Source organism: Anolis sagrei, chromosome 2 (genome assembly GCF_037176765.1).
Source record: "Anolis sagrei isolate rAnoSag1 chromosome 2, rAnoSag1.mat, whole genome shotgun sequence".
Taxonomy (NCBI): Eukaryota; Metazoa; Chordata; class Lepidosauria; order Squamata; family Dactyloidae; genus Anolis; species Anolis sagrei.
In genome coordinates, this window is record NC_090022.1 from 7,437,574 (window position 1) to 7,452,475 (window position 14,902).

Below are 14,902 nucleotides of genomic sequence, written 5' to 3' on the forward strand. Positions count from 1 at the left end.
CACCCCACAGGACCTACCTCGCCCCCCAACGTTCCTCCACATATATGGCCTTTGTCTGCATCCCCAACCGGGCCCCTTCCTTCCTTCCTTCCTTCCTTCCTTCCTTCCTTCTTTCCTTGTTCTCCTTGAGCCTTCCTCCCCCTTCCTTCCTTCCTTCCTTCCTTCCTCTCCTTCCTCCCTTCCTTCCTCTCCTTCCTTCCTTCCTTCCTTCCTTCCATGATTGCTTGCTTGCTTGCTCACGTGCTCTCCTCCTTGAGCCTTCCCTTCCCCTCTTTCCTTCCTTCCTTCCTTCCTCTCCTTCCTTCCCTTCCCTTCCCCTCTTTCCTTCCTTCCTTCCTTCCTTCCTTCCATGCTTGCTTGCTTGCTTGCTTGCTCACATGCTCTCCTCCTTGAGCCTTCCCTTCCTTCCCTTCCCCTCTTTCCTTCCTCTCCTTCCTTCCTTCCTTCCTTCCTTCCTTCCTTCCATGCTTGCTTGCTTGCTTGCTTGCTCGCTTGCTCTCCTCCTTGAGCCTTCCTTCCCTTCCCCTCTTTCCTTTCTTCCTCTCCTTCTTTCCTTCCATGCTTGCTTGCTCGCTTGCTCTCCTCCTTGACCCTTCCCTTCCTTCCTCCCCTTCCCCTCCTTCTTTCCTTCCTTGCTTGCTTGCCACATTGCTCCTTTGGGAGTGCTGTTTTGTGCAAGAGAGACTTAGCTAATGTAATTCAGGCCTGAGACAGATAATATAGAAGGAATGTAAGGGTTCTTTAATGCTGAAACCCTAACCCAAACTCTAAACCTTACCCGTATGCTAACCCAAACCTTACCCTGACCGTAACCCTAACCCTTATCCCAGGAGTCCTCAAACTTTTTAAACAGAGGGCCAGGTCACAGTCCCTCAAACTGTTGGAAGGTCGGATTATAATTTGCATAAAACACTTAAAAACAATACAATAATTAAAATGAAGAACAATTTCAACAAATATTAAATTTTTAGTTTTTCATTGGAAAGTGTGGACCTACTTTTGGCTGATGAGATAGGATTGTTGTTGTGTGCTTTCAAGTCATTTCAGACTTAGGTTAACCCTGAGCAAGGGCCAGGTAAATGACCTTGGAGGGCCGCATCCAGCCCCCGGGCCATAGTTTGATGACCTCTGCCTTACCCTAAGCGTCCCCTCCTTTCTGTCCTTCCTTCGCTCTCCCCGCTCTCACTCCGCCCCCTATCTTCCCTTATTCACAGCCACCTTTGTGGCATCTCCGTAACGCTCAGATCTTCCAGACCCAGCTATCATCCTATCACCATCTGAATAATTTTGTGGCAAGCTTATATGGGAAATGTGGTTCTTTTTGATGTCCCTTCTTAGAGTTGGCCATGAGAGCATGGTATGTTCTCCCATGAGGCATCTGCATCACAGAATGAATGCACTTTGGGGAAAGTTTGGAGAGGCACCAGCACTCTTGGGCAGAGAAGGCTTGAAGGACTTTGCCACACTACAACTCCCAGGATTCCTCTCAGGTAAAGGTAAAGGTTTTCCCCTAACATTAAGTTCAGTCATATCCGACTCTGGGGGTTGGTGCTCATCTCCATTTTTAAGCCAAAGAACCAGCATTGTCCGTAGATATCTCCAAGGTCATGTGGCCACTGGAATGACTGCATGGAATGCCATTACCTTCCCGCCAGAATGGTACCTGTTGATCTATTCACATTTGCATGTTTTTGAACTGCTAAGTTGGCAGAAGCTGTGACTAACAGAGGGAGCTCACCCCGCTCTCCAGATTCGAACTTGCAATCTTTCTGTTAGCAATTTCAGAAGCTCAGCAGTTGAACACACTGCACCACCGAAACTAGATATACAGGGGAACAAGGGAGGTGGGCTGAAGTTGAGGGAAAGGAGGAGGGGAAAGCAATAAGAGGGGATTACCATAGTGTTACTTCATGAAGTTTGCTCTAAACTCCCAGAGCTCTGCTTTTCTTACAGGGAAGCCAGATAGTGGCAACACAAAAATGGGTGGTAAAGACCCCTTTTCACTTGAGGGAAGTAGATCACTAACCTGGACTTCATCTCTTTGTCTTCCATAGCCTTTGCTTCGTGACGTATTCAAATCAAATACAGGGAAGGGAAGAAGTTATTCAGTCTTGATGGAGCCCAGAGTGAAGATGAAGGAGCCAAACAAGACCAGCCCTGAAGGGAGAAGAGAGCCCAATGAAATGTGGGGCAGGAGAAGTGTTGGGTTCCCAGGCAGAATGGGTCAGGGTGCCCTGGAGGAGAAGGCCTTCAGCCCAGACCTTCAGGGCCAATGCTTCCGGCATTTCCACTACGAGGAGGCCTTAGGGCCCCGAGAGATCTGCAGCCGCCTCCACTCTCTGTGCCGCCTGTGGCTGAAGCCTGAGGAACATACAAAGGTGGAGATGCTGGACCTGGTGATCCTGGATCAATTCCTGGCCATCCTTCCTGCAGAGATGGAGTGCTGGGTGAGGGAATGTGGGGCAGAGACCACTTCCCAGGCCGTGGCCTTGGCTGAAGGCTTCCTCCTGAGTCGGGCCCAAGAGGAGAAGGCGCTGCTGGAAGAGCGGCAGGAGAGAGAGCACCTTCAGGCCCAGGAGGCCCCACCAGGCAGCACCAGCCAGGGCTTCCCTTCCATATGGATCAGGCTAGAGGAAGAGGACACAAGGTCCGCTCTACCAGGTGAGAGGCCTCCCTTTTGCTTGGTCCTCACCCTCAAGGTTCTTCCACATCTATGGTCTTTGCTTAAATCCCCAGCAATACTTGTTTTCTATAGATGGATTGTTAGAACATTTCTAAGTATAGCTATTATAATATCTAGGTGGTATTGGATGAAACTGGCTGCATTGAATTAATGCTTATCATAGAACCAGTCCAACCTCCTACCATGCAGGAAAGCAAAATCAAATACCCCTGACAGATGGCCATCTGTTTAAAAGCTTCGAAGGAAGGACCCTCCACCACACTCCGAGGCAGCGAGTTCCAGTGTCGAACAGCTCGTAGGGTCAGGAAGTTCTTCCTAATGTTCAGGTGGAATCTCCTTTCCTGTAATTTGAACCCATTTCTCCATTGCGTCCTAGTCTCCAGGACAGCAGAAGACAAATCTGCTCCTTCTTCCTTATGACACCCTTTTCACATGTTAATACATGGCTATCATGTCTCCTCTTAACCTTCTCTTCTGCAGGCTAAACATATCCAGTTCTTTAAGACGTTCCTCATAGGGAATAATGGGTTACAGACCTTTGATCATTTTAGTCACCCTCTTGTGGACTCCTTAGAGTCAATCTCTCCTTTGAACTGTGGTGCCCATAACTGGACACAGTATTCCAGGTGAGGTCTGTCTTCTGCAAACTTCATCAGCACGCCCTTCATCCACGTCATTAATAAAGATGTTGGACACTACTTGCCCCCGGACCTCTTTTTCCCAATTTTATTTATGTATTTTATTGTTTTACCCCACTCCCTCCCTCCGCCTTTCTCCATGGACATACAGTTTGTACAATAAACCACAGAAAGTACATTTGAAATAACAGTCTTAATCTCAATTTTTCCTCTCCACTTCTTAATACATTATCTTAGTATTTCCTAACTGGATCCCACATACTCTTAATTATTATAACATTTTCAATGTTGTCTATATTGTTCAATTTAGAATTTGTTATTTCCACATTTAGCATATTAACTATATAATTATATCAATTTGTCAGGGTCCACTTTGTTATATCTTTCCATCCTCTCACTAAAACAATTTGAGCACACGCTAATTTGTCAACCACCATTTCCTTTTGCATATTATACCCTTCTGGTATCCTTGCATGTAATATATTTCTATTGGCTATTATTATTTGAAGATTTAACATTCTATTAAATTATTATTATTATTATTATTATTAAACTTTATTTGTACCCCGCTAGCATCTCCCGAAGGACTCGATGCGGCTTACAAAGGCCAAGGCCTCAAAACACAACATAACAATACAAAACCTAAGCAAATTAAAAACAATTAAAGCAATATTAAACAACAAGCAATAAACAATACACCAAGACACAATAAAACTGGGCTGGGCCAGAATAATGGGTACAGAATTAAAAAGTGCTGGTGTGACAGGTGATATGTAAGGATTATAGGGTAAGTGCAGTGTGCAACAATCTTAATTCTAATAAAGTGCTTCTGGGACTTGTTATTGGAGTTTTCCTATTCTGGAAAGGCGCATCGGAACAGCCAAGTCTTTAAGTTCTTTCTAAAGACTGCCAATGTAGGAGCCTGTCTAAGATCTTTGGGGAGGGTGTTCCAGAGTTGGGGGGCCACCACAGAAAAGGCCCTGAATTATCCTTAATCATTCTTCAGTACGCCTGTACTCTTATCACATTCCCATATCATGTGATTAAACACACCTCTTTGTTTACAATGATGTCAACACCTGTCCTTTACCCTTGGTAAAAAACATGGAAGTTGTGCAGGAGTCCTGTACCATTTTTGTAGCATTTCCCTTCTTACTTCCCTTAATACATTATATTTTTCTTTTGCTTTATTACTTATTTCCCTTTGGATGTCTTCCCTCTCAATTTCCATATCCATGCTCCACGTTTGAAAATTTTCCTTTATTATTTCATCTTTTCCTATTATAATCAGTTCATACAATTATTTTATTTATTTATTTACTTTACTTATATACTGCTGTTCTCAGCCTGGGGGCGACGCACAGCGGTGTACAACAGAGGAACAACAACATTCAAGACACAGTATAAAAACAATTCACAATCCAGCATTATACATAAACAACATCATTACTACAAAAACCATTCAGCGTCGTCTCATCGTCCAAACCACAATCCAATATCCTTTTCCATTGTTCCGTTCCTATAGTCATTACCAATCATTGTACTTCTCATTCGAACAAGTCTCCTGCCAGTTTTTTCTCATCTCTCCAAACATCTCCTAATCACATCAGATGGACTGTCCTGTTCACTAATTCTCTCCCTCCATCTATAAATATTTTTTTCTTATAGCCCAACTTTGGATCCAATTTCCTGCTTCTATCTAGTTCTGAATTTATTTCGGGCCATGGTGCCTCCTTGCTGGGCACCATGGCCCGTGGTGCAGGCAGGCGCGAAGACGGAGGGAGAGCTCATGGACGTCGTTGTCAGCAACAGCAGTCTAAGGAGCCACCGGAGTAGGAAGGAGGCGGTGGCATGCTTCCCTTGTTCTCGGTGGCAGCCTCCTCTCCTCCTCTTTCCCCAACTCAGCCCGCAATAAATTCATTTTAAAAAAAAACGCAAAATAGCAAGTCCGCATAAAGCAAACAGCAAAACAGCGAGGGAACACTGTGTAAACATTTTTAAGGCTCTTATTTTATTCACTCTTATTAATGTTTTCCCTTCCCATTTCTTGAATTGTTTCTCTATTACTTTCAATATTTTCTTATAATTCCCTTTAGCTATACTCTTTGGATTTTTGTATATCCATATTCCTAAGTATTTTAACTTCTTTAATTGTTATCTCAATCCTGAGATTTTACCCAATGTCTCTGGGGATAGATCCAAAAGTGGCCAAACTTTTTTACCTGCCAAGGTCAGGTCCTTATTTTCCTTAGCTTTCGATAAACAATTTCCTTCACAGCCACCCTTGTGAATCAAATTAAAATGTCTCTAGGTGTTTTTCTGCCTCTGTAACCCCAATGCACTCTTTCTGTCTCTTCTGATGAAATTTGAGTCCATGTCTGGAGCCATCTAACAGTGTTTTCATTTAAATTTTCTTTAATCTGAAAGTCTGAATTCAGGCATATATTCACCCTGCGTGAACGATCTCTGAGGTCAGCAAGCTTGTCTAGGAGTTTTCGATTTGCTTGAATGATCTCTGTTGTTTTAAATTCACTATCTCCTCTTTTTGTTTTCTGGTTTGCTATGCCGCCTCCACTTCAGACAGTGACCTCCTTAGCTTCATCTTTTTTCTTTTTCAATCCAGGGCCAGGTTGAGAAGAGATTTGCAATCTTACTGGGCTTTTTAAAGCTTTATATGCTTTTGCAGTCAGTGAGCTCATCCAGACGCGTCTATCCTGTCTGATGCATCCCGCAGAGCCCAGGACCAAACCCTGTGGCACTTCACTAGTCACTTCTTTCCAGGATAAAGAGGAACCATTGGTGAGCACCCTTTGGGTTCAGTCACTTAACCAATTACAGATCCACCTAATAGTAGCATTGCCTAGCCCACATTTGACTAGTTCACATGCAAGAAGGTCATGGGGGACTCTGTCGAAGGCCTTGCTCAAATCAAGATATGCTACGTTCACAGCATTCCCTTCATCTACCAAGCTTGTAACTCTATTGAAAAAGAGATAAGATTAGTTTGGCATGACTTGTTTTTGAGAAATCCATGTTGACTTTTAGTAATCACAGTATTCCTTTCTAAGTGATTGTGGACTGCCTCCTTAATGATCTGTTCCAGAATCTTTCCTGGTCTTGATGTCAGGCTGATTTGTTTGGGTCCCCTTATGCTGGCTAAAACATTGTCAGTTCTTAATTTTCTCTTTCCTTCCTTCCTTTGGTATTTCACAGGGGAGGAGCCAAGGATGTTGGGGAGCTGCCATAGCTCATCTCTTTGTGAAGCAGGAGAAATGGCCTCAGTGGAACAGGATCAGGTAAAAGATGGAAATAGAAATTAACTAGAAATAATTCTGGCTTTTATTTATTTATTTATTTATTGCATTTCTATCCCGTCCTTCTCAACCCCCGAAAGGGGACTCAGGATGGCTTACAAAGGCCCCATTACGAAGCCATTACATAACAAATTACAGTAATTAAAACCACAATTAAAAGCACAATTAACAATACATAAGCCATCATTAAAACAGTAAAACAGTCTCAGTGATATCGTCGTTCCAGTCAAATTTCTTTAAAGTGCTGCTTGCATCAATTATCCAAAAGCCTGGTCCCAAAACCATGCCTTTATTTTCTTTCGAAAAGCTAGGAGGGAGCTGGCCGATGTTACCTCGAGTTGGGAGTGTGTTCCATAGGCGGGGAGCCACCGCCGAGAAGGCCCTGTCTCTCGTCCCCGCCAGGCACATTTGTGCCGTTGACGGGAGCGAGAGCAGGGCCTCCCTGGATAATCTTAGGTTTTATGGTGGGACGTAGGGGTGGATGCCTTTAATTGTTTTAATAATTTATGTTTTTATTAGTTTGGATTTTTATTGTATTTGTTTATTTTCAGATTTATAGGTGTTGGCATCGAATTGCTGCCTGTTGTAAGGCCGCCCTGAATCCCATTCAGGGTGAGAAGGGCAGGGTACAAATGTGGGAAATAAATAAATAAATGTTTTAATTGGAACAGGGCTCATAAACCACACGTGATCTTGTTTCTTTTGCTGCATTGTGACTTTACCATTTTTCCTGGTTTAAATTTCTTAAAGCTCAATTGCTTTTGGAATTTCTGGATTTGTGAAGGTTTAACTAGAACTGTTTTAATCTGATATAAACTGTCTTAATTCTCCAACTGGGGAAAATACGCCTCATGGTGCAAGAAGCATTACTGATCTGTGTGTCCTAATCCTCCTCTTTCAGGTGACTTTTGAGGATGTCTCTGTACATTTCAATGAGGAAGAGTGGGTCCTGCTAGACCCGAATCAACAGGCCCTGCACTGGGAGATCATGGGAGAGAATTATGAGACGTTGGCCTCTTTTGGTAAGGATCCCTCTGTGTCTTGGTCCGTAGAAATCAGTTTCAGAAATGCCACCTGTTTCTGCAGTCTTGCTGCATCACTTAGGATCATGATTCTTCATCCAAACATTTCCCACTGTTCCAGCTGATTTTGTGTAACTATATTTTGAGCCCATTTAGGTTTTTCTGTTGTTCTTCCTCCATGTCATATCATCACAACAGTTTCGATATTTTTGAAATCAAATAATCATTCCATTAATACTGAACTTCAAACTCTGATTTAACTGCTACAAGTCCACATGGGGACTGCAGTTGAGGTGGGGAAGAATCGAGGCGTGTGTGGTGTGTGCTCATCAAATGTGCAACACCAATTTGGAAGAGATAACTAATATCCCAGAGGAAAGGTTCAGGATCCAAAAGCTAGTTTTTGGTAGTCTACCATTTCCATTTTGTTCAATTTTATAATGTGTTAATTTGCTTTATTTATGTTATTTTTCTACTATATATATTTTATTCTGATTTTTTTGTTGTTGTTGTCTGCATTCTGTATTTTATTTTGCTGTATTGTATTTTGGACTTGGCCTCATGTTACCCGCCCCGAATCCCCTTTGGGGAGATGGTGGTGGGGTATAAATAAAGATTATTATTATTATTATTATTATTATTATTATTATTATCTTAATAGATTGGAAACTGTGGCAAACCAAATTAAATTTATTTCAACAGGAAGAAAATCCCCAAGTCTATTTTTAAATGAATGGATTATATCATGTTTCAAGGGACTTGCACATCCAAATACAATAACTAAAAATGCTTTCTTCTTAGGAAAACATAAGTCGTTCATCAAGAATGGATATGTTTTTGAGATCTCAATCTTTAACTCCTTTAAAAAGGATGACAATTTTACCCAGAATTTTGTATCATCCATCTGTTGCTCAGGTGTTGTTTAACAGAACAGGAACATTTAATTGGAAAATTAAAGTTATTTCATGATGAAGAAGACTCTTTAACAATGAAGAATCAAAGTGAAATTTTGAAGGGAGTGTGAACAAGAGGATGGTCTGGGCTGCTGGCTAGTGGACTGATTTCCTGCTTCTGTTTTCTCATGCCTTATTAATGTTTCTTTTTTCTTCAAGGTGGTGCTGGAAAAGAGAGTGAAAATGGGACAGCATTACGTAAAGTGTGGTTAGAAACAAGATATAAAGATGGGGAAGAGGGAAACCAGGAAATGGAAACAGAAGAATATAGAAGGAAGGACTGTTCTTCTGATACAAGGGAAATCAGAATCCAAGAAATAGTAGATGAAAGCAGGGAAATCAGGAAATATCTTGCCTTTGAGAGTAGCTTCTTTCATGAGGACTCATGCCTGAATGGTGATATCACCATCGAAATAGAGAAAGGACAACCTAAGTGCCATCAATTGGAAGAGACCTTTGGGTCTAGTATACACCTTACAAACAGTGAAAAACCACAAATAGTGGATAAACTATATAAATGCCTTGAGTGTGGAAAATGTTTCCGTCATAAAGCAAGTCTAAGACGACACCGAAAACCCCACTTGGGAGAGAAGCTATTTAAATGCCTGGTGTGTGAAAAGGGTTTTTCTGATAAAAGAAACCTTATTGGACATGAAATGAATCACAGGGGAGAGAAACCCTATCAATGCCTGGAGTGTGGGAAGAGTTTCTGTTGGAAAAATAAGCTAAAGCAGCACCAAAACACCCACATAGGAGAGAAGCCCTATAAATGCCTGGAGTGTGGGAAAGGTTTTTCTGATAAGAGAAATCTTATTGCACATGAAATGAATCACAGAGGAGAGAAATCCTATACATGTCTGGAATACGGGAAGAGTTTATGTTGGAAAAATAGCCTAAAGCTGCACCAAAATACCCACATAGGAGAGAAGCCATATAAATGCATGAAATGTGGGGAAAGCTTTTCTCAAAAAGACGTCCTAAACATACACCAAAAAACCCACACAGGAGAGAAGACGTATAAATGTCTGGAGTGTGGAAAATGTTTCTATCAGAAAGGACACCTCAAAGTCCACAAAGGAACCCACACAGGAGAGATGCCCTATAAATGCCTGGAGTGTGGAAAATGTTTCTTTCAGAAAGGAAACCTTAAGAGACACGAAAGAACCCACACTGGAGAGAAGCTATATCAATGCCTGGAGTGTGGAAAAAGTTATTCTGATAAGAGAAACCTTGTTGGACATGAAATGAATCACAGAGGAGAGAAACCCTATCAATGCCTGGAGTGTGGGAAGAGTTATAACCTTAAAGGTGGTCTTATCGCTCACCAGAAGAGTCATACAGGAGAATGTGGGAAGAGTTTTTGCTACAAATCAGATCTCAGAGATGTCCAGGATGGTCACATAGAAGTCAAAATCGAAGACGTGTTTGGAGTGAGGGAAGAGCTTCCATTGGAGAACAAATCTCAAGGCCCACCAAAAAGCCCACATGGGAGAGAAGTCCAAAAGCCTGGAATCTGATAAGAGTTTGAACTCGAAGATTACGGGAATGTTCATTCACAGAGAAATCCTACACATTCCTGCATTTTGGAAAGAGTTGAGTTGCACAACAGACTATCACAATGTAGTAAAATAATAATAATAATAATAATAATAATAATAATAATAATTTTTATCGAGTCATCAGCAACCAGTCATTTCTAACAGAACAAAGCAAACAAACATACAAAATACAAAATTTGTGAGTTTGGTAGTTGATTAAATGTCCTTTGACCAGTATCTGGCCACTTGGAGTGCTTCTGGTGTTGCTGCAAGAAGGTCCTCCCTTGTGCATGTGGCAGGGCTCAGGTTACATTGCAGCAGGTGGTCAGTGGTTTGCTCTTCTCCACACTCGCATGTCGTGGATTCCACTTTGTGGCCCCATTTCTGAAGGTTGGCTCTGCATCTCGTGGTGCCAGAGCGCAGTCTGTTCAGCGCCCTCCGAGTCACCCAGTCCTCTGTGTGCCCAGGGGGGAGTCTCTCATTTGGCATCAGCCATTGGTTGAGGTTCTGGGTTTGAGCCTGCCACTTTTGGACTCTCGCTTGCTGAGGAGTTCCATGAGAGAAGCCTCCTCACAGGATTGCAAGACATCCGGGCGTCCCCTGGGCAACGTCTTTGTAGACGGCTGATTCTCTTGCCACAGAAGCGACCAGCATGCAAGCAAGCAAGCAAAACAACCAACGACCTTTTCAGGACCAACCATGACAATAATAATAATAATAATTTATTTATTTATTTATATACCGCTCCATCTCCCCGAGGGGACTCAGAGCGGTTTCCAGGTAACATCACAAAACATACAAAGTAAAAACAACATAACCATAAGATTAACAAAATAAAATATAAGCATAAAAATTGTTGCTATAACACACATATATTAAAAGTAATCCTGCCAGTTCAATGCAATTTAAAAATGTAAAAGGCCGGGCCAAGATTTGTGCAAGCCCAAAAATTCTAGGGGGGGGGGGAGGGGGGCGGAAATTAAGTGCAATGCTATGGCAGGCAACAGTAATATTAGGTACGGGTCTGTGGGTGTTACTTCCGGGGCCGATTAGAGGAAATTATCTGGGTAATTGGTAGGAAGAATAAGGCCGTATTCGACAATGTGTAGGGCTGAGCTGGTCATTTTCAAAGGCTTGTTGAAACAAACAGGTCTTCAAGCTCTTACAAAAGGAGGGGAGGGATGGGGCCTGTCTTATTTCCCTTGGAAGGGTATTCCAGAGGCAGGAGGCCACCACCAAGAAGGTCCTCAAACTTTTTTAACAGGAGGGCCAGTTCAGTATCCCTCAGACCGATGGAGGGACGGACTATAGTTTTTTTAAAAAAAAAAAAAAGATCAAATTTCTATGCACACTGCACCTATCTTCTATAGTACTAAATGGGTTTTAGTACAATAAATCACATTATCCTTTTGGGAGAGACTGTCCAAGTTGGTGTCTGGTGGATGCCTGATTCTCAATGGTTCTGCTTATACCTGGAGGACCAATGAAGTACATTGGTGTTAGAGAAGAACCTTCAAATCCCATATAGATTATTGCAATGCACTCTACGTGGGGTTGCCTTTGAAGACTGTTCGGAAACTCTAACTAGTCCAACAGGCGGTGGCCAGATTACTTACCGGAGCAACTTACGGGGAGCATACCACCTCCCTGCTTCGTCAGCTCCACTGGCTGCCAAGTCCAGTTCCGAGCACAATTCAAAATGCTGGTTTTGATCAATAAAGCCCTATACAGTTCCGGACCAGTTTACTTGTCCGAACGTATCTCCCTCTATAACCCACCTCAGAGTTTACGATCATCGGGGGAAGCCCTCCTCTCAATCCTCCCACCCTTGTAAGCACGATTGGTGGGGATGAGAGACAGGGCCTTCTCAGTGGTGGCCCCCTTCTGTGGAATTTACTTCCCAGTGAAATCAGGGAGACTTCTTCTCTCCTTCAGGAAAAAACTCAAGTCTTGGCTTTGGGACCAAGCATTCGGGCAGCTGGCTGAGCAACATGTGTAATGACTCATGAAAATTGTTAATTAAGAGACCTTTGACTAGCACTTTACCCGTTGGGTTGTTCTCCACTTTTGGTTTAAAACCCTCCTACTAGATACATCCTCTGTTCATGTCCAGCATCTATTTAAAAAATTTTAACTATTACATTTGGCCCAACCATACGTTTCAAAATTCTTGTGTTTTATTGTCTACGTGTGAGTTATACTAATTGTATTGTTTATTTTGCTTGTTGTTGTTTTTATTGATGTGTTGTTGGGCTTGGCCTCATGTGAGCCACTCCGAGTCCCTTGGGGAGATGGTGGCGGGGGATAAATAAAGTTTTATTATGTTTGTTTATTGACTGGAACTCTGGACTATGATTTGGATTTGCGGACTCAGATTTGGTTATGTTAATATTTTAAGTGCCATTATTTTTATTGTATTTTTTATAGCTGTTGATTTGTTCATGTTAATTGTTGTGTTCTGTTTCTTTGTCGGCATCTAATGACTGCCAACTGTAAGCCGTCTTGAGTTCCCCTTCGGGAAATACAAATGCTCTAAATAAATAAAATATCTTATTTTGAAGTTAAAAAACAAAACAGGAACAAATACAATATTTCAAATGAAGAACCACTTTAACTCTTATGTTATGGAAACCTGTTTGATCTTTTGGCAGAAAAAGCAAAACAGTTTATAAAATTTTAAATTGCAGGATTTCATAGCATAATGCCATGGCAGTCAAATTGGTGTCAAACTGCATTAATTCTGCAGTGTAGATGCACTCTATTTTTCAGCGCTTTAGCTGTACATCATCAGGTGCCCCCTCTTCATATGCACTAGTGTTTCTCAACCTTCCTAATGCCGCAACCCCTTAATACAGTTCTTCATGTTGTGGTGACCCCCAACCACAAAATTATTTTCATTGCTACTTCACAACTGTTATTTTGCTACTGTTACGAATCGTCATGCAAATATCTGATATGCAGGATGTATTTTCATTGTTACAAACTGAACATAAAACATAGTGATTAATCACAAAACAATATGTAATTATATACTGTGAAATATATATTTATAAATAAAATAAATAATATATATTTACTTTTAATAGTGTTATTAAGATTTAACATATAGTGTTATTAAGGTTTAACATTTAAGGGGGGAAAGAGGAGGGGAGAAAAGGGGGTTTATTGGGATAGGAGCGGAGCGCAGGGAGCATACAACCCCCCTGTTGCGCCAACTCCACTGGCTACCGATCTGCTACCGGGCTGAATTCAAAGTGCTGGCGTTGGCCTTTAAAGCCCTAAACGGTTCCGGCCCAAGCTACTTATCCGACCGCATCTCTGCCTATGAACCCACCAGGACTTTGAGATCTTCCGGGGAGAGCCTGCTCTCGATCCTGCCTGCTTCTCAAGCTCGGCTGGCGGGGACGAGAGATAGGGCCTTCTCGGTGGTGGCTCCTCGGCTGTGGAACGCCCTTCCTACGGACATTAGACTAGCACCATCTCTAATGGTATTCCGCAAAAAGGTGAAGACCTGGCTGTTTGAGCAGGCGTTCGAATAATTAGTGCAATGATTGATTAATGAACACTGGAATGGAACAATGGATGACGAATCTGGAACATGTTTTTGATGACGAGACGACAGTGAATGGGTATTGTAGTAACTGTTTATTAATTGTGTAATGTGTTAGGTTGTTAACTGTTTCTCTACTGTAGCACTGAATTTTTGCTGTTCGTATTTGTTGTGAACCGCTGTGAGTCGCCTTCGGGCTGAGAACAGCGGTATATAAGTAAGGTAAATAAATAAATAAATAAATAAATAGAAGGGTTGGAAAGGGTGGGTGTGCTCAGGGGGGAGTCTCTCATTTGGTATCAGCCATTGGTTGAGGTTCTGGGTTTGAGCCTGCCACTTTTGGACTCTCGCTTGCTGAGGTGTTCCAGCAAGTGTCTCTGTAGATCTTAGAAAACTATTTCTTGATATAAGTAATTGGCGTGCTGGCTGATACCCAAACAGGGGATGAGCTAGAGATGTCTCTGCCTTGGTCCTTTCACTATTGGCTGTTACTTCCCGGCGGATGTCAGGAGGTTGCAATACTGGCTAAACAGTGTAATTTCTCCAGTTATGTAGGGCATAGACACCCCATGATAATGCGGCATGTCTCATTAAGAGCCGCATCCACTGTTTTAGCGTGGTGAGATGTGTTTCACACTGGGCATGCATACTCAGCAGCAGAGTAGCATAGCGCAAGGGCAGATGTCTTCACTGGTTCTGGTTGTGATCCCCAGGTTGTGCCAGTCAGCTTTCGTATGATATTATTTCTAGCGCCCACTTTGTGCTTGATGTTCAGGCAGTGCTTCTTGTAGGTAAGAGCACGGTCCAGAGTGACTCCCAGGTATTTGGGTGCGCTGCAATGCTCCAGTGGGATTCCTTCCCAGGTAATAATCCTCAGAGCTCGGGATGCTTCTCTGTTCTTAAGGTGAAAGGCACATGTCTGTGTTTTAGATGGGTTAGGGATCAGCTGGTTTTCCCTGTAATAGGCAGTAAGAGCACCTAGAGCTTCGGAGAGCTTCTGTTCAACCATCTCAAAGCTCCCTGCTTGAGTGGTAATGGCATGATCATCAGCATAGATGAAGCTCTCTGTCCCTTCTGGCAGTGGCTGATCATTTGTGTAGATGTTGAACATGGATGGAGCAAGCACGCTCCCCTGAGGCAGGCCGTCGTTCTTCTGTTTCCGCCATCTGCTTCTCTGGCCCTGGAACTCAACAAAGAAGCTCCT

General features: G+C 42.6%; 1 pseudogene; it reads left to right on the forward strand.

The window, feature by feature from the left end:
* The first annotated feature begins 2,058 nt into the window (after positions 1-2,058).
* Positions 2,059-14,902, forward strand: part of LOC132765296 (zinc finger protein 208-like) — a 42,339-nt pseudogene continuing 29,495 nt past the window's right edge.